The 20,117-nt window shown below is 34.5% G+C and overlaps 1 protein-coding gene across 18 annotated transcripts in view; it reads left to right on the forward strand.

Annotated features, from left to right (window-relative positions):
• ADGRL3 (adhesion G protein-coupled receptor L3) overlaps positions 1–20,117 on the forward strand; it is an 812,769-nt gene that overhangs the window by 151,755 nt on the left and 640,897 nt on the right. The window lies entirely within an intron of this gene.

The following is a 20,117-nucleotide window of genomic DNA, read 5'->3' on the forward strand; positions in this document are numbered from 1 at the left end:
CATTGAAGATTCCACCACTTCTCACTCCTTACACTGCCACCACCCAAATCACTGCCCCTAAACCACCATCCGTACTCACCTGGATTATTGTCATATCTTTCTAATTAGTCTACTTGGTCCCCTATAATCTGTTCCCAACAAAGCAGCCAGAGTCATCATTTTAAAATGTCATATCATTTTACTCTACTCAAAATTTTCCAGTTGCTTTCTATCTCATAGAATAAAAGACAGAGTGTGAATAATAGCTTGTACCAGAATTAGGACTTAGCCCCGTTAGCTGTCTGATTCTTCCTACCATTCTTCCCCTCTCTCACTCTGCTGCAGCGCCTTAGCCTCCTGCTGCTCTTCAAACAACATCCTTTTCAGCTTCCGCCTGAGGGAGAGCCTGTGCACTTGTTCCCTCTGCCTGGAATGCTGTGGATACCCACATAGCTTCCTACCTCGTGCCATCAGGTTTTTATTCTAGTGTCATCTTCTCAGTGAAGAATTCTTTTGTCGTATTCTCTAAAAATTTAAAATCCTTACACACTTGTTATCACTGCATACTGTGAAACATACTATATATTTTACTTAGCATGTTGTGTTATCTAAGCTCTTCGAAGTTAGAAATATTTCTTGTGTTCATTGCTTTATTCCCAGTACCTAGGAAAAATGCTTAGCACATAGAAGAAGCTCAATATATTTGTTGAATTACTTAAATATTTATTGAATGAATGAATTTTCATTCACTTAGTATATATTCAGTTCATAGTATGTATTATGATCGTTTTGTTTTTGTTATTATACGTAGTATTATATATAGTACTGATTAGTCCTTATTTGTAGTGTTGGTTTTCCATCTTGATTGTATTTCTATGGGAGAAATATCTCCTAAATTACCTACCTGTACCCTCCTATCCATGGAGAGAGGCCTAGGAGGCAGGGTATTTATTTCTTTTATTCAATAAAATGTATGAGAGGTAGGATGCACAGAGATCCCTGAGAGGGATGTCATAAGAAAATACTCTATGCTTGAGGTGGACCTGGGGGCTACACAGTGCCATGATGTGATTTTAAAGATTATAAATATTTCTAAGATAACTCTGAATACAGTTTACAATATTCAGTTCAATGTAAAAAGAGCTATTTATTAGAAGTAGGAGTCCTAATAGTAACCAACATCATTAGATAAGATGATATATGTGAAATTCCTAAAGAAATTGAAATTTTTCAGCCTAAAGAAAAGAAGAGCAATGATAAGATTTAAGTACATGATAGAGGGCACTGACCAAATAGTTTCTATAACTACCAAAAACAGAACGAAAGAAATTAAGAAATTTGGCCCAAACTGTAAAAATTTCCTACAAATTAGACTTGTTAAGTATAAGGATATGTTATTAATAAAATTATCTTTACATGAGTTTTTTAAGAAGGAAAACCTCTTTCCTGGAATGGATCTATAAACTAAACTCTTAACAGGGGTTTGGATTTTAGGTGCATAAAAATAGCTGTTGGATGCAACATATTTCAATAGACTTTTCTCTCCTACGGTAAGAAATAGTGAAGGCTCAAATCTTTCAGACATTGAATGAGCATCTTTTTGTCACATACTAAATACTAGAGATACAATATCTGTGAGTACATGGTTACTTTCAAATAGCTCTTCCCCTAGAGGATGACAATGTCATATAATAGTAATAATTATAATAGCAGCTAAAGTTTATCAGGCTCTTTTAATGAGTATTTGCCTGTGTTATCTATTTAGTTCTCCAAACATTACTTTCAGGTAGACATTTTTATATTCATATTACCAGTGAAGAAACTGAGGCTAAGAGATACTGCAATCCACCAACGCCATGAATCTAATAAGTAGGAGACCCAAATATGACCCCAGGTCTCCTAACCCCTGTCCTGTTCTTTCCAATAGACCATAAAGAACACTGTGTGCTGTGCTTGATATGGGGAGCACAGCTGCTTGGGTTGAGTCCTTCACTAGTCCTATGACTTCCTGTGACTTTTTAAATGTTTTTGGCCTTCATTTCTTACATTTGTAAACTGCAGATAATTAAATTACCTATGTCATTTGTGAGGTGATTCATATATAGAAACGGTGGCTAGCATATAGCAAATATTCAGTAAGTGTAAGGGATCAGAGAAGAATAGCTACATGTTATGAAAAGAGAGAAGGAAGCTTTGTTCTGACTGATTGCATGATTGTAAAAAGCATTTATTGAAATATCTGCATTTGATTTGAGCCTCGAAGTATAAATAGCATTAAACCAGTCAAAGAAAGTAGAGAGCAAAATGAAGTGGTTAAGAGCATGGGCTATGGGGTTAAATGGGCTTGATTTGTAGTCTAGACCCTGCCAATTACTAATAAATTTCTAGGGCCTCCATCACTGCACCTTAAAATCAAGACAGCTACTCTCATGATGTTGTGAAGATTAGGTGGGTCACTGTAAGCAAAAGGACTTAGAACAGGGCCTAGCACATAGCAAAGTGAGCTATTTTTATTATGAATTTACCTGTGTTTTAGGACGGATACTCTGGAAGCAACAAACAGTATGAATTGGCAGAAAGAGAATAAGAGATACAGAAGACTATGATAGACTTCCGTAAATTAAAATTAGCAAAAAAAATTATAAATGTTATTAAGAATACGATGAAGTTTAGTATTTTTTTTAGAAATAAGCATAAATTGTGAAACACACATACATATTCAATCATAATATTGAAGAAAAATATCCAGAAACAACTAAAGGAGTTATGAAATTAACTGTGAGTGAGCTGAAGTAGAGAAGTTCTCTGAGGAAGGATGTATTTTCTTTTATGATGCAAGTATATATTTGAAAATACTATTTTTATTTTATATATATAAATATATATGTAAGAAAAAATGATTACTTCCTAGACACTTCTGCTATAATATATCCCAATGTCTGTTATTAATGTCTATTTTTCAAAGCCTTTTATTAATGAAAATCTTATCCTCCTATATTTTAATTCAGAGCGTAATATATTGACACCAATGTCACATAACTAGCCCTTAACCGCCTTTTCCTTGAGTTTAAATTCTGTATTGATACAACTGTCTAGCTTGAGGAATTTGAAGTACCTCTTTTAGAACTCTATATTGAATGCCTGTGATACTAGAATGGCAGCTTCTCTATTGAAGCTGTTGGTTGGTATGAGTAGCATTTGTCCTCACATTCATTTTAGAGATTATTGTGATAATCATCACGTAAGCCTTGTGGCACTCTTAGAGATGTCCTAGCTTTCTATTCCTGTGAGGGGAATTTTCTGTTTCAATTGTTGAAACAATTATTGTATTTTTGAAATTATTGCATTGTATTGTCGAAAATTATTGTATTCTGTCTAAGACTATAGGAAAAAGTTATTAGCATAAACTTAACTAATGAACTAACTAAATTAATGAATTAATTAAATGATTAATATAAATTTGATAAGAAACAAAAACAAGTACATAATTTCATCTAAGGTGCTGTGCATTTTTATATCTAAATTTTATATGATACAGTCTTACTCCAGAAGACTTGAAGATGTAAATTTAAGGATTTTATGATGGGTATAATACAAAATATCATCAGAAATGATTACATAATATTCTTTTTTGTTTTTTAATAAAGAATACACTGATACCTGTACTTCATTTTGTCAGGATTCTTGAGACAAAGGCCCCAATTAAAAAAAATCAATTGGATTAAAAGCTACCAATATTTAGCTATTCAGGATTTTTTTTTTTTTTGAGGAAGATTGGCTATGAGCTAACATCTATTGCCCATCTTCCTCTTTTTCTTTTTTCTCCCCAAAGCCCCAGTACATAGTTGTATATCCCACTTTTAGGTCCTTCTGGTTCTTCTGTGTGGGTCGCCACCTCAACTTGGCTTGATGTGAGGTGAATATGTCTGCGACTAGGATCTGAACTGGCGAACCGCTGAAGTATATCACGTGAACCTAACTGCTACGCCACTGGGCCGGCCCCCTAGGATGTTTTTAACGTTTGAAAAAAATTTTCTCTTTGTTTACTCTGCTAAATTTTTTTGGTAGTGATACTCATCTCTTGAAATGGCTGCAGTTGTGAATGTATAAGTTATGATGCTCAACTTAATATTAGCATGTCATTTTTTTCTGTCTTTTTTGAATATTATAGATATATATTGTCTTATGAGTCTGCCATGTAGTAACTCGCTCACTTTGAGAACGTTTTACATTTTGTGTGCTGCAGATTCATCATCTGTTGAATGATGATAATGGTCTTTACTTTGTAAGTTAAGATTTTTAAAAACATATACATGAAAAACATCAAGTGTGACATTTACAGCCTTAATAACTAAAAAAAATTGTACCTGTTACATGCTAGAGACACTTCTAGGTTTTTCACATGGGCTGCTTCTTTTAATCTCAATAATACTTTAAGATAGCTCATAGTCCCCATTTTATAGATGAGCGAATTGAGGCACAAACAATTTAAGTGATTTAAGTTCATGCAGCTAGTGTCAGAGTTAGAATTTGTAATCAGGCAGCCTGCCTCCAGAGCTAGGTTTTATGGGTTTTTTACTGTTTTTACATATATATTTTATATGTATAGTTTGTGGTAAATAATTGGGGGAGTGGCCAAACTACTCCATAAATGGTATATCTTGTCTCCCATGGGTTTATTGTGTGGTGGATGATATATGAAGTGTGAAATATTGAGTATACAAGGCAAGATTAGGTTTGTCTTGCATAAAAACCTATTGTGCATCTCCACTGCTTTCAGTTCTTTTTTTAAAAAAACGAAGTATTTACCTCATGTTTTTTGAATATTTATTTACACAACAATTTCCTCCACAGGGTATTAAGCTTCGTAGAAAGCAGGGCTCTCGTGTTATTTATTTTTGTATCACCCGTACTAGTGCAGTGTCTAGAGCACAGTAGATTTCAAATAAATGTTGTAGGATGAATGAATGAACAAATAAGTGAAGCTGTTAACATAGGTGGTGAATCGGAGAAGGACATTCTAAATGTGGTTCACCATATGTAGAAACAGGTTAGAGTTAGAGATGAAGACAGGGCATTTGAGAGATCACCCAAATTCAGTAATAATAGTAGTGGTTACTGTAATGTGACCTGTGGTGGCCTTCCTCTTCAATAGTAATCATACCTTAATGTCTTCATCAGGTTTTGAATGTCTGTGTTGTGCATGATATTGTAATAGATGTAATAAAGAGCAATAATGCATTCATGTTCTTAAGACTGTTCTTGCAGTTGTGACAAATCTTACGTTAGCCTTAGGTTGAATTTCTAGAGGGAACATTTAACAGTAGGATATTCTCTAAATGACCAAAAAAAAAAGTGCTTATCTGGTAAGGGGAATGGAAGAGGAGATGGGTATTGTAGGCTAATATAATTATGCCCAAGCCGTGAAACAATGGTTATGACATTGTGACTATTATACAGATGCTACTGCCTAGACATCCTCCTAACCGAAGTTGGTTGCTCTAAACGGAAAACAAAAAAAGGAGACTGTTACTGTTGAGTTGACTTGACTACTTGACTTTGGAGATCACAATGCCAAAAAAAAAAAAAAACACTTCAATAGAATCTACCACTCAGAAGTTTAACTGATTTTTTAAATGTAAAATCTAATTTTGTTTAGCTCTACAGAGACTGCTGTAGGGACCAATAGTTTGGGAAATGGAAAAGGCGTGGAGGAGACTCTCATCAAACACTAGCTAGTTGATGTTCAACATCATTTGAGCTAAATTATCTCAAGAAGAATGACATCATCCATATACTGGAGGCAAGGGAAACGCAGCCTCCTCGGTGCCGTTCTTGCTCTGCGTTTTCAGGTGGTCCAGGCATAGTTTGCAGGGGTGCCGTTACGTGTCAGGGGCTCTCAGGTTTTGGAGCAGCAGAAGGTTTGAGTGATGCTTCATGGCAGCAAATCTAAACTTGCTTCTGCTTCAAAACTAAAAGCAATTTTTAGAATTCCTCAAGCTCTGCAGGACCTTATTTTCCTGCTTAAAGTGTATAGAATTATAGAACACCAGTTACTATCCTTAGAAGATGCAAATGTTAACCAACAACTTACGTTTCCTTATTTTTTCTTTCTTTCTCTCTCAAATATCAGAAAAATATGAGTATTTCTCCTTTGTATAGTTAGAATTCTATGTAATGCCTGCAATCTTTTCAACGTACAGTGAAGGTAGATTGATGAGAATAATGATGAAAGGAGGAAACATGATATTTATAGGGCTTAGAAAGGCAATTATCTTAATTCTGTTGTGAAGCTTACCTTCTCAACAAATTAGACTACTTATTAGATAACGGATTTGAACTAGAGTTTACAATTTACAATTTGATGATATGCTAGCTACTTTCTCTGAAAATAGGGTAGTAGTTTTAGGGGGAAAATGAAGACATTTTTTTGAAAAGAAATGGTTGCTTTACTTTAAAACAACTCTTCTCCTGGAAATGTTCTAGATCTCTATAAAGCCGCAGTTTTATGGAACATTTAAGTGGAAATACTTTGGCTAGCTTTATCATCAGCCGCATAAACATCAATGTCTATTGACACATTATAAAGGCGTAAGTGGAACGCAGCCTGGCATGCTGCTGTCTGTGCTGAGTTTTAATAGTGCATCTGTATCATTTTTCCTAGTGGAAATAACAGGATGTCGCCTTATAATTTTTTTACTACTGTATAATAAGATATAGACATAATAAATAGCATCTAAACAAATAAAGCAGATTTGGACTGAATCCATTTTGCCTTCATCACTTAATATAGCTCAGGCTTTTAAGTAGTTGTGTATCCTAAATTGGCTTAATTAGATCAAGTTGCATTTGACTTTCTTTGATTGCAGTGAAGTAGAGAAAGATTTTATTTTTATTTGCTATTTGCTATTTAGGTAATATTTGCAGTATATTTGCCTTTGTACTCCAGTGTGTTATTAACACAGTTTGTCCAGATTGTAGTCTAAATTGTGCTTTGATTAAGTTAGATGACCTCTTAAGCTATTATTGCTGTTGTTTTGTTATTGTTACTATTATTATTCTGATCCGTAATGCTGTTAATTAAATAGTTCCAAACCAAGAGTGTTGTACATTGTTAAGAATTTGCACAATTGGCTGTGAGTGTCCTGGGAGTAGGAATAATGTTTAATTCAGTTTTGTGGTCTGTTAGCTAGCCCAGCTCCAGGTTTACTGTGGCTTAGTTTATTGGATTGATTATTGAATGAAAATAACTATAAACAGTTTTCTTACTTGAAATTTATGTATATAATAGGTTTGCTTTTTAAATGTATTTTAAATTTTCATTCATTTTAGTAGAATGAAGGTTAAAGTGACAAGTTAAAATATAGCATTTAAAAGCTATTGCTTATTAGTAGGAATTTTGCCAAGCATCAGAAGAAAAAAACTGGATTTTGGGGGTCAAAAAATGATTTCAGCCAAATTTTTCAAACCTCTTTTCTGCTATTCTCCCAGAAATACCTCATTCATCTTTATCTTGATTTTTGTCTGTAATAATCATAGCATGCTATTCTTACAGTTATGATAGCATATAATAATCATGTAAGAGAAGATGGATGTATGACTGTATTCTATAAAGCGTGGTTGTTTGGTTTTAAATACTATCTTGAAGGAATGAGAGACATATAAAACGTTTTTTTAATTTGTATTTATAGGTAAAGTTATATTTGCATATTTTATCCCATATGAATTTGAGAATTTAACTTTGTTAAGGGGAAAAGTAGAAAAAATAGAAAAAAATTTTCTTATTTTAACTATTAGTATTTCCTTTATATCTCTTAAATGCATACTTTAAAGTAAATTGGTTATATTCAGTAACAGTGTAAGCTAAATTCAGTACCAAGTAAATTAAAAAAACCTCAATATTTTAATTCAAGTAAATAATCTCCCTTGTGTAATGTTCTTTGACTTGTTATTCTGAAAAATACTGTTTCAGTTTGATACACCTTACTTTTTAAAGAGTTGTGTTGAGAGTTTGTAGGCAACATTTACTATTTTTGAAAGGTCTGTGAATAAATATGCTTTTCTTCCCCTAAAAACCAACTAATTAAAAAAAATCCTCATGGACATTATTTAGAAGGAGTGATAGGAATTTTCTCTCTCATGGGTATGTGATACCTAAGTAACTTAAAATGTGGGTTTATGTACTCTTCTTTATCTGTATATAATATAGAAAAATAAAATAGATGTGCTGAAAAGTAATGTTGTCAAAACGGATGGGTAAAAGACACACACATACACATAGCATTTACACTTTATCAAGGTTGTTAACTTTTTTTTTTTGGTGAGGAAGATTGGCCCTGAGCTAACGTCTGTTGCCAGTCCTCTTTTTGCTTGAGAAAGGCTTGCCCTGAGCTAACATCTGTGGCAGTCTTCCTCTATTTTGTTTGTGGGTCACCACCACAGCATGGCTCAACGAATGGTATGGGTCCAAGCCCAGGATCCAAACCCGTGAACCCCGGGCCACTGAAATGGAGCTCACTAAAGTTAACCACTATGCCACTGGGCTGGCCCCAAGGGTGTTAACTTTTAATTGTCTATGATACCAGGATAATTTGAACTTATCAATTTATGATTAGTTTGAATTGTACACGAGTAAAACTTCAGTTATATAGCCTCTTGTTTGGGCAGTGGGTTCTTTGGGTAGAGAAAAATTTCTGAAAAATTTAGGCAAACATCTACCCAATTCAAGTGGCAAAATTCCAGATGTTTGACAATTTGAATAAAAACTGTTTCCATAACTCTTTCTACGTAGTTTTCCCCAGAGCTTTAGGTATTTGTGGTGGTGGTTAGTCTGTCAGTATGCTGCTTCTGCTTCTTCTGATTTCTATTTGTTAGAACATTATAGAAAATAAAGAATAACTAAGTCTTGATTGAGGGTCTTTTCGTGAGTCAAGTGCATTGAGTTTTGGTGCAGTGTGACTTTTTTTTATATATATATTTCTTGATTTAGGACTGTGGACTGTATGTTAGATGGGTCTGATTTCCAGGTGGTGGAGTCTCAGATAAGGGACTTATTACTGTGAAATATAAAGCACACCATTTTCAAGATCTCAGTACTGAAGATTTTCTGCTTGAAATCTTATACAAATTGAGAAATAAAGCTTCATGCAATGAACTCCAGGCAATGTAAGAATTGGACAGAAAAAAAAGGAGAAAGCAGGGTAGCAGTGCGATGGAAATCTGATATTTGATATGTAAGCTAATCCCTCTTAGTCCTCCAGCCAGATTTTTTTTCACTTGTGCAGAATCATTTCTTTATTTCCTTTTTTTCTGCTTTTTGATCCCACACCCTGCCCCCTGCACAGTTGGAATGGCCCCAAAAGACTTTGGCAGAGGTCACTTCTCAGAAGCTTTTTAAACTTTAGTTAGAGTGCATTTATTGATTTTTTTTAATGAGCAGAGGAATGAGGACGTTTGGAAAAAGCTCATCTGGGGTTCAGTGTCTGGCTTTGGCAAACCAAACTCTTTTAAACCTTTGGGACCACTTCATTAGACACGAGGTTCTCATCTTTAGTAAAACTTAGTGAGGATCTGGCATGTTGGATTTCTCTTGGAATTGATATCAACTGACAATTTGGCCTCATAGACATTGGAGTTAAAAATTATTTTTCTGGAACTGACAGTCAGAAACTGCATAAGTGTATAAATATGCAGTTACTCTTTTTAAAAAAATTCAGTTACGAAGTCTGTAGAAAATATTTGGGAGCATGCATTGGCAAAGTAACTTTTCTTAGGCTATTTTCCCTATATGGAATAGTTTGAGATTAAACTATTTTACTTGTCTAAATTAGCCATGAAGGGAAAGTACATTTTTGTGAACTAAACACCAGATAATTAAGGAGAGCATAATGTTTAAAGAAAAAGATGTTTTCATATTTCAGCATTTCTGTTTCATTGCATTTTTAAAGTTTCTTGTTTAAATTTTGAACCAGAAATAAAACATGAAACGATATCTTACGTCCGTAATTCAGAGATAATTCCCATATAAATCAGAAAGTGTACTCTCTAAGTTATTCTGGTTGATATTGTCCCAGCACCTATGTTTCAGGTTAGCCTCTGGTGTTGGTTTGGTTGGTGTCAAAGGAAAGGAGATGGAGCGATTGTAGAGTGTTTAAATAATATACATTGAAAGCTGATTATTATGCATTGTATTTAAAAATTATTTAGAGATCATTTAAATAGCAAATATCTCTAATACATTCAAAGTGAATTAATTTATATACAACTTTTCAAAAATACATCTATGATTAGAAGAATTAACATAGTTAAAATGTCCATACTAAAGCAATCTATAGATTCAATGCAATCCCTATCAAAGTCCCAACAACATTTTTCGTGGAACTAGAGCAAAGAATCCTAAAATTTGTATGGAACAAAAAAAGACCCTGCATAACTGACACAGTCCTGTGAAAAAAGAATAAAGCTGGAAGCATCACACTTCTTGATTTCAAAGTATGTGACAAAGTTGTAGTAGTCAAAACAGCATGGTACTGGCAGAAAAACAGACATATAGATCAGTGGAGCAGAATTGAGAGCCCAGAAATAAACCCACACCTGAATGGACAGCTAATTTTTGACAAAGGAGCCAGAACATCCAATGGAGAAAGGAAAGTCTCTTCAATAAGCGGTTTTGGGAAAACTGGACAGCCACATGCACAAGAATGAAAGTAGACCACTATCTTACACCATGCACAAAAATTAACTCAAAATGGATTGAAAACTTGAATGTAAGATCCAAAACCCTAAAACTCCTAGGAGAAAACATAGACAGTATGCTCTTTGACGTCAGTCTTAACAGTATCTTTTTGAATGTCTCCTCAAGCAAGGGAACAAAAGCAAAAATAAACAAATGGGACCACGTCAAACTAAAAAGCCTCTGCATGGCAAAAGAAATCATCAATAAGATGAAAAGACAACCTACCAGTTGGGAGAAGATATTTGCAAATCATAGATCTGATAAGGGGTTAATGTAAAAAATATATAAAGAACTCATAGAACTCAATAACAAAAAGGCAAACAACCCAATTAAAAATGGGCAGAGGATCTGAACAGACATTTTTACAAAGAAGATATACAGATGGCCAACAGGCATATGAAAAGATGTTTAACATCACTAATTATTAGGGAAATGCACATCAAAACCACAATGAGACATCATCTCATGCCTGTCAGAATGACTGTCATTAAAAAGAGAAAGAAATAAGTGTTGGAGATGATGTGAAGAAAAGGGAACCCTTGTACACTGCTGGTTGGGAATGTAAACTGGTGCACCCAGTATGGAGAAAAATATAGAGATTCCTCAAAAAATTAAAAATAGAACTACCATATAACCCAGCTATTTCTAGCACCCATTTATCCAAAGAACAGAAAAACACTAATTAGAAAAGATATATGCACCTCTATGTTCATTGCAGCATTATTCACAATAGCCGAGACTTGGAAACAACCTAAGTGCCCATTGACAGAAGAATGGATAAAGAAGACACACACACATGCACACACGCACTGGAATACTACTTAGCCATAAAAAAGATGAAATCTTGCCATTTGTGGCAACATGGATGGACTTCGAGGGTATTATGCTAAGCCAAATAAGTCAGATGGAAAAAGTCAAATATCTTACTTTTTTTTTTTTATAATTTTTATTTATTTATTTTTCCCCCAAAGCCCCAGTAGATAGTTGTATGTCACAGTTGCACTTCCTTTTAGTTGCTGTATGTGGGACGCGGCCTCAGCATGGCCGGAGAGGAGGTGCGTCGGTGTGCGCCCAGGATCCGAACCCGGCCGCCAGCAGCGGAGCGCGTGCACTTAACCGCCAAGCCACAGGGCTGGCCCCCAAATATCTTACGATTTCACTCATGTGGAATATAAAACAACAACAAACACGTAGATGCGGAGAACAGAGTGGTGGTTGTCAGAGGGGAAGGGGAGAATGAAAGGAGTAAAGGGGCACATGTGTATGGTAACGGATGGCCACTAGACTTTTGGTGGTGAACATGATGCAATCTATACAGAAGTCGAAATATAATGATGTACACCTGAAATTTATATAATGTTATAAACCAATGTTACCTCAATAAAAAAAATAAAAACAAAAGTACATCTATTGTAAAGAACAAGGTATTTTTTTCTCTTTGTATATCCACCTTAGAAAAAGAAGGAAACATATGTGAGCTTTAAACTGCATATTCAAACAAGCAATAGCAATCAGTGTCATTTGGATGATGTGTATTTTGAAAATTAATTCTATAAAATTTATGAATTGTAATTTCCTCTTTTAGTAGAAATTCTGAGACTACATTTTTTCCTTAACTCCTCTGTATTTTGAAAAATATTAATTATTCAAAATTCACTATATTGCTACTGAAGTTGAAACAAATGCACATTGATCTATATAATCCTCTTCTTAATGAAACTTCTTAAATACTAAATTGTTATATTTTTGTTACTTATAAAGCAAACTGTTAAAATTATTTTGAACTGTTCTGTCATAGAACATATAAATATATGTACTTTTTAACAATTATTATTTCATTATAAAAGTAATAGGGTGGATTTCAGTGTGTTCTACTAGAAAATGATTATTTAAAAGTATAGAGAGTAGGCACATTTTATTACAAATGAAAGAAGCTTGATAACTCCTATTACTATAGAATTTGGAAACCATGATTAGGATTCAAATATGTTATGTGTAATTACAGTCATAATGTAGCCATTTTTGAGGGGTAAAAACACAGATTAATAATGATTGCTTTTTATATTGATAACTTGAAAGCTATTTCTCAAGTGGAGAAAGGAAAAACATACATTGCTGAGGAAATAATCTTCCTGGAAGACCACCAAGTCTTCTTAGGGTTATAGCAATGGGCTGCTGACTGCTTGTAATGCAGAAGTGTTAAAAGGACAGCAGGAAACCCTTCTGCCCCCAGCCATTAATCCATTTTACCCCCATTGAATCTACATTATAAACTGAGTCCTTTTCTAGCTACTTCATTGGTTCTAGCCTTCAATACGTCTGTTGTGTATTTTATCATCTTTTCTCCCATCGTATTAAGCTTCTCATTTTCCTGTATATGGTAGAACACTAGAACTCCTTCTGATGGTGAATTATTCACAGCAGGTCACATTTTCTCCCTTATTATGCCATACGGCAATAGTTGAATACTCCTTTACGTAGGAACAACCTAAAGCATCTGTGAATCACTCCTAGGCTAAATTCGAAGAAAGAGGTGGTTATGGCTATGAAAGCTTTGGGTAGTTCTGGATACTTGGGTGAGAAGAATGTCCTTGCCGTTTGGTATCTTTATAAATGCTGAAAGAGTACAGCAGAAACAGATCTCTGGAAGCATTACCATTCAAGTCCAATGCCTTAGCCGAGTACCTGCTGGGATGAGAGTTTTGGTGTTATGTATGCCCTGGACTTCTGATTAACTGATTAATCAGGACATTGCCATTTCTGTGAGGGCAGAAACTATCTCTGTGTGATTAAATTGCAAGCTAAAGGAAATAAATAAAAGGCCTTATCTTTGGTTTTGATTTTAATAAACAAAAACTCTTCTCTATGAGGGCAAGAACTTTGACTATAGATACTGCTCTAATCTTCAATATTGCACAGGGGCTGGGTGGATATATTAGACACTGATTAAGGGTCCTTCCCTTGCCTATACTGTCCTAGCCTACTTTTGCCTGTCCTATCCTATCCTATCCTCTGTACACAAGCAGGCAAACTGACTGTCACCATAATAAATTTATTCCCTTATCTTGCATTAATTATAACTTATTTTGATACTTATCTAAACAAAATATAAGAAGTTCAGCCTTTTATAAGTGAAAATTTTGGGTAATATATTGATTAAGCTTTGAGGATTATTCTCTGTTTTGTATTATCTGCAGTCCTTTTCCCCTAATAATAAACTATGAGTTGTCCATGTGCTGTTTATTATTTCTATCCTTTATAGATCTGTTGGCTGTTCCAAAAAATATCAATTATATGTTTTCAATGAGGAAGAAAGTTGAGTAATTTATTCTTTTTATTTATTTATTTATTGAGATAACATTGGTTTATAACATTATATAAATTTCAGGTGTACATCATCATATTTTGATTTTTGTGTAGACTACATCATGTTTACCACCCAAACACTAATTACCATCTGTCACTGTACAAAATGCCCTTTACTCCTTTGAGTAATTTATTCTAATTATCACGTTAAAGATGAAGATACTAAGGGCTAGAAAAGGTAAGGGATTTTTCATAATGTAAAATAAATAACTACTGGGAGTGTTTTCATTTTAACATTGGTCTTCTAGTCAACATTGCACATTCTTTCCTTTATTATTCTCTCTTTTTTTTTTTTTTTGCTTACTTTGCATTTAGTTTGCTCTCCTTTTCTTACTTGCTTAAGGTGGAAGCTTCGGTTATTGATTTGCGAACTTTCTTTTCTAATATAGGCGTTTAAATGTATAATTTGCTTTTAAGCACTGCTTTAACTGCATTCAAAAAATTTTGATATGCTGTGCTTTAGTTTTCCTTCAGTTGAAAATATTTTCTAATTTCTCTTGAGATTTCTTCTTTGATGCATGGGATATTTAGAATTTTTTTTTTTAATTTCTGAATATTCAGGGATTTCCAAATTTTTTTTTTTTTAATTTTGATATTAACCCTGTTTTGGTTAGACAACTCACTTTATATGATTTCAGTCCTTTAAATTTATCAAGATTCGTTTCATGACCTAAAAGTCTAGGCGGAGATGGAGGAGAGATGGTAGAATACCCAGGCAAAAATGGCACAGAATCCCCACTGATTGTACCAAGAGCAGAGTAGTTTTTCTGGTATAAACACTTAATTTGTTGGATGACTGGTTAATTTTTGTAGTCCTGAAGCAGTTTTTGATAATTTTGTCCAGTTTTATCTTTTAAAATTCTGTCACAAGGTACTCTCCTTTATATAATGGCTTATATTCCTGGGTCCTGTGAACGATCACCCATGGAAAATATGGTGCATTTAGGACTAAACTTTGTACTCCTGATTTAAAATACACCAGGAGTTTAGAGATAGATGTGTTTGTGCTCAAAGTGTTGAGGCTGATTTCATGGGAGCTTGAGATCTTAGCATAGTGTTAGCATGGTATTAAAGCATAAGTGTAGAGAAGTGCGGAGAGCATTCTTGGTACAAGGGATTGCATTAACAAGCCACTCTATCTGGAATAATCTGTCTGAGGAGCCAGTCAGCAACCCAAGGTGGCTGATGTGGAAATTCTTTTTGGTGGAATAGAGTAGCGTCAAAAAGATGTTTGTAATAGAAAAGAATGTTTTCATCCTGTAGAGGGTCTGGAAAGCCAGATTCTGTGGAAAGCAATAGAGTGCTTTTGTGGATTACTAAGCAGAAAATTATCATGAGGAAAATGAGGTGTCAGATTATTCTGGCAACTGTTTGCAAGGTAGCTTTGAGAGGGGATAAAATGGTGCTATGCAATATGTCAGGTGTAGGGGCCAGTGGTGATGTGATGTAGTGGCAGGCAGCCAAACTAAGAGTAACATGTCTTGGAATCTCATCTTGGCACTATCACGTGATACCCTCAATAATCTTTATGAGTTACAGCTTTCTAATCTGTAAAATAGGAAAAATTCCTTCTCTGCCTACTTTACATGGCTGTGAGGATTATGGTATTGGAAACAGGTGTGAAAACCAAATGTGAATACTCTATAGAGAGACTAATAGGATGACATGATGATGGTTATCAATAAGAAATGAAAGTAGAAGATATCTGAAGATATCTCATAGACTAGTAGCTTGAGAGACTGAAAGGGGGTAGTTGGAAAAATGATTTGAACATCATGAGGAATAAGATAACATGTGAAGGCCTAGTTGAAGATGTGGAGGTGGAATGTCATAAATGCAGTTAATGTGTCTATTTATAGAGCTTTGTCTCATATTTTCTTATTTAACTGCTAGATAATTTGAAATGATAGATATGATGGCTATATACTTCTTTTTACAGATAATAATATTGTGGGACCCCATGTTTAACTATTTGTTTAGTTCTAAAACTGCTTTAAGGACTAACTCTCATAGACAATAAAACCAAAAACCAAAAAAACTGCCTCAGATTAGATTTCTCTAATGCATTGTATTTTTTTATCTCAATTCTCACTGACCTTTTAAAAAATATCATCATCTTAGACTGCAAAGCCATCTTTTAACTGACACCAGAATGATCTGTTTAAAATATGTTTGTTCATGTGACTTCTTCATTGCCTCATGAACCTTTACTGGACAGTTCAGTGGGAGAGGTCAAATAATTTTGGAATTAGTGCCACACAGACGAAGACAGTAAAATATCTTTTCATCTTAATTCCAGACTAATTTTACTGGGATTGCCTGGAATCTCGTTTAAATATCAGAGTGTGAAGGTACTTTCTAATATTAATCGGTGTTATGAAATTCTGAGATGATTATTTCCTGAAATTCATTTAAGGGAGCTTATTTTCTGTTTTTCATTATAAACATCCTCTTATCAAATATGGACAGTAATAATCAGGACAATGCTATTTGAGAAACTTGAGGGTTTAGACTCTGAATCTGCACTACTTGCATTCAAATTCTGGCTTTGCCAGTCAATGACTCTCAGAATATTTATTTGTAAAATAAAGTAGGTAATGTTCACACTAAGCTCAGAGGATTTTTAGAAAGGTTAAATGAGAATAGAAATAAAGTGTTTAAAACCTTAAAAAAATTTTTCAGGTTAAATGAGAATATAAACAAGATGTTCAAAAATAGAAAGTGTTTAAAAACTTAAAAAGGTATCTGAAGAATATAAAGTCTCTCTGGTTTTCATTTTGTTCTTATTCTGCAGCTAGAATGTAAATGTAAACTTTGTGAGCGCTATTTTTGTCTGTCCAGCTCACTCCTGCATCTACAATACCTAGAACAGTGCCTGGGCACTAAGTAAATATTCGATAAAGGAATGAAGTTGCTCTACTTTTTCAACTTTGTATTTCAAAATTAGATAATTTAACTTGAACATTTATCTTTATCATGTGTTCCTGTTTTTTTTTGTTTTTTTTTTTGTGAGGAAGATCAGCCCTGAGCTAACATCCATGCTAATCCTCCTCTTTTTGCTGAGGAAGACCGGCTCTGAGCTAACATCCATTGCCAATCCTCCTCCTCTTTTTTTTTCCCCCCAAAGCCCCAGTAGATAGTTGTATGTCATAGTTGCACATCCCCCTAGTTGGTGCATGTAGGACACGGCCTCAGCATGGCCGGAGAAGTGGTACGTCGGTGCGTGCCCGGATCCGAACCCAGGCCGCCAGTAGCGGAGCGCGCGCACTTAACTGCTAAGCCACGGGGCTGGCCCCCTCTTTTTTTTTTAATTGATGAATTGAAACTTGATATTTTATTTTCCATTTTTGATGTCTTATGTATGTGTTTGTTTACAAGGTTTTATCTAAAGCAGAGATTAATTTGACTTTTAATTTTTTTTTTTAAAGTTTATTCTTTTTTTTTTCTAGTGAGGAAGATTGGCCCTGAGCTAATGTCTGTTGCCAGTTTTCCTCTTTTTGCTGAGGAAGATTGGCCCTGAGCTAACATCTGTGCCTACCTTCCTCTACTTTATATGTGGGACACCTGCCACAGCATGGCCTGATGAGCAGCGTGTAGGTCTGAGCCTGGGATTCGAACCTGTGAACCCTGGGCTGCCAAAGTGGAGCTTGCCAACTTAACCACCACGCCACTGGGCTGGCCCCTAACTTTTAATTTTCAATTAAAGCAATTTGGTATTTCTACTCAAAGTGTTTCCATCTAATTTGGAAGACCTGGAGCGAATTACAATAATTGCTGGTGAATTGCTTTGTGTGTCCCTTTTGAATAATAATGAAAATAAATTTGTATGGATTCATTTTCATCCAAAACAACCAAATTTTTATATCCTCCAATGAGAGCTTTCCTTTGAAGTAGTCACATTACTCACAAATAATTCTAGTAGCTCCTTTTTAAAATCCCTTTTAGATCAAGTTTACTAAGTAGAAAAAAAATTCAGCCTTATTACTTTATACTGATGGAAAAATATCGCTTGATATGATACCTTTTCCTGCCCTTCTCTGGTTTTCTGTTCCCTTCACCTGTCTACTCCCTTTTTCCATCCCTGTGTTTTGCCTCAGACCTGGCCTTCTTCCTCATAAGGAGGCTATGACCCTGTGTAAGTTTATTCTTTCCTCTGAGTCGTGTACTAACTCTTTAAGTGCCTTAAGTGGCTGTAATTAAGTGAAGCACTGAGATGTTGAATAGCCAAACTGTAAATTGAAGATTCTCTGTTCTTCTGTACAAAAAGAAAGAGGAAAAGGACCTATAAAGATAGTTATGTAAACAAATTCATTTTGTTGACAAATATAATGGTGCATTTTTGTTTTTGGTCTCAATTTATATGAAGCCAATACAATTTCCAATAAATAATTTTATTTATTTTATTATTATTAATTTTTTTTTGGTGAGGAAGATTAGCCCTGAGCTAACATCTGTGCTAATCTTCCTCTATTTTCTACGTGCGTTGCTGCCACAGCCTGCCCACCGACAAGTGGTATAGGTCCGCACCTGGGAACCAAACCTGGGCTGCCGAAGCAGAGCACACTGAACTTCACCACCAGGCCACAGGGCCGGCCACTTAATTTTTTTAACTTAAAAAAATGTAAATGCTTTGTTCACCCAGTCAGCATTTTTGAGTCCCCATTAGTTGCGTGGTTCTTTAGGGAGGGATAATACAAGTTGAAGAAGTAGTCACGGTTGCTCTTGTCAAACAATTCACACTATAAGCAATCTATATTATAAGTGTAGGGTTCAGCAAAATGGAAGAATATACAAAGAGGTATGGGAGCATCAGGGAAGATATGATTGGTCCTGTCTGTGGCGGAGTGGCTCTGGTGATATCAGGGAGAACTTGTTTAATGTCATGTTTGGATTTCAGAATGTATTTCCTAAATGAGAGAAAAAAAGATCTAAAGAGTGAGGATATTTGTAGGAGAGCCTGTGCTGTCATTACCCATGATTGTTCAGATATGTAGAATATTTGCAAGATGGAGAATGCTTGTTCTTCAAAACCCAGGGAAGAATACCTTGTAAACAGCCAAAAATTATTGAAGGAACATGCTTAATTTGTTGAAAGAATGGTTGTGCATGGAAATTCAGGAAGTTGATTAAAAAATTACTTTCAGTTGCCTGTTCAAGTAGTCAGGCATGCCATTCAAATATGGACTTGGATTGCTCTTGTGGTACAAAATCTCATTAATTGGCCCAATATGGGTGGACAATCACTAGTAAAAATATAGTGAGTTCCCATTGCTCTAATATTTTAAGTTCTTCAGATAAAATATAATGCTTTAGTAGTGATTATTTTTCCACCAATTTATTTTCATATATATCTGATGGTAATCTATAGTGATTCTGTAAAGGAGAACTCAATTTTAATTTTATGCTAATGACTTTCTGCCCATCTCTGAGTTCTTATTCATTCGGGGACAAGATTCTAGGATAGATGATGGATTTTGTTTTTGTTTTGGCACATATATGATTACTTAGCTTTTTGCTAATAGCATAATACTCCTAATAGCATAATAAATACCGAAGATCATAATAATTAATGCAGCGGATGTTTGTATAAAGCACTTAAATGGACTCACTGGATAGAAAGTTCAAAAACTGATATGACCAGCTGCAGAACTATTAGAAGACTTTGAAATCCCAAAGAAAATACTTTGAAGTACATTACTTCTTTTCTTGTAAAATATCTGGCCTATTGATATTATTTAATAATAAAAGAAATAGAAAATATGGCAATTTAAAGAAAATGAAGACCACAAAAATCCTGTAAATCTATTATTTAGGTAAACTCTTCTGATATTATTAAAATCTGAATTTGTTTAAATATTGTAATCACAGTCTCTGTATATGTGTGTGTGTGTATATATATATATATATATATACTACACATAAATACACAGAGCATGTGTACTTGTGTGTTTGTGCGTGTATGTATGATTAAGTAGCAAGATATACTAAGGTGTTTCTCAATTTTTTTTTTCTGCAGCAGTTCTAATGGTATAAGTGA

Source organism: Ceratotherium simum, chromosome 8 (assembly GCF_057802395.1).
Source record: "Ceratotherium simum simum isolate JZ-2026a chromosome 8, ASM5780239v1, whole genome shotgun sequence".
NCBI lineage: Eukaryota > Metazoa > Chordata > Mammalia > Perissodactyla > Rhinocerotidae > Ceratotherium > Ceratotherium simum.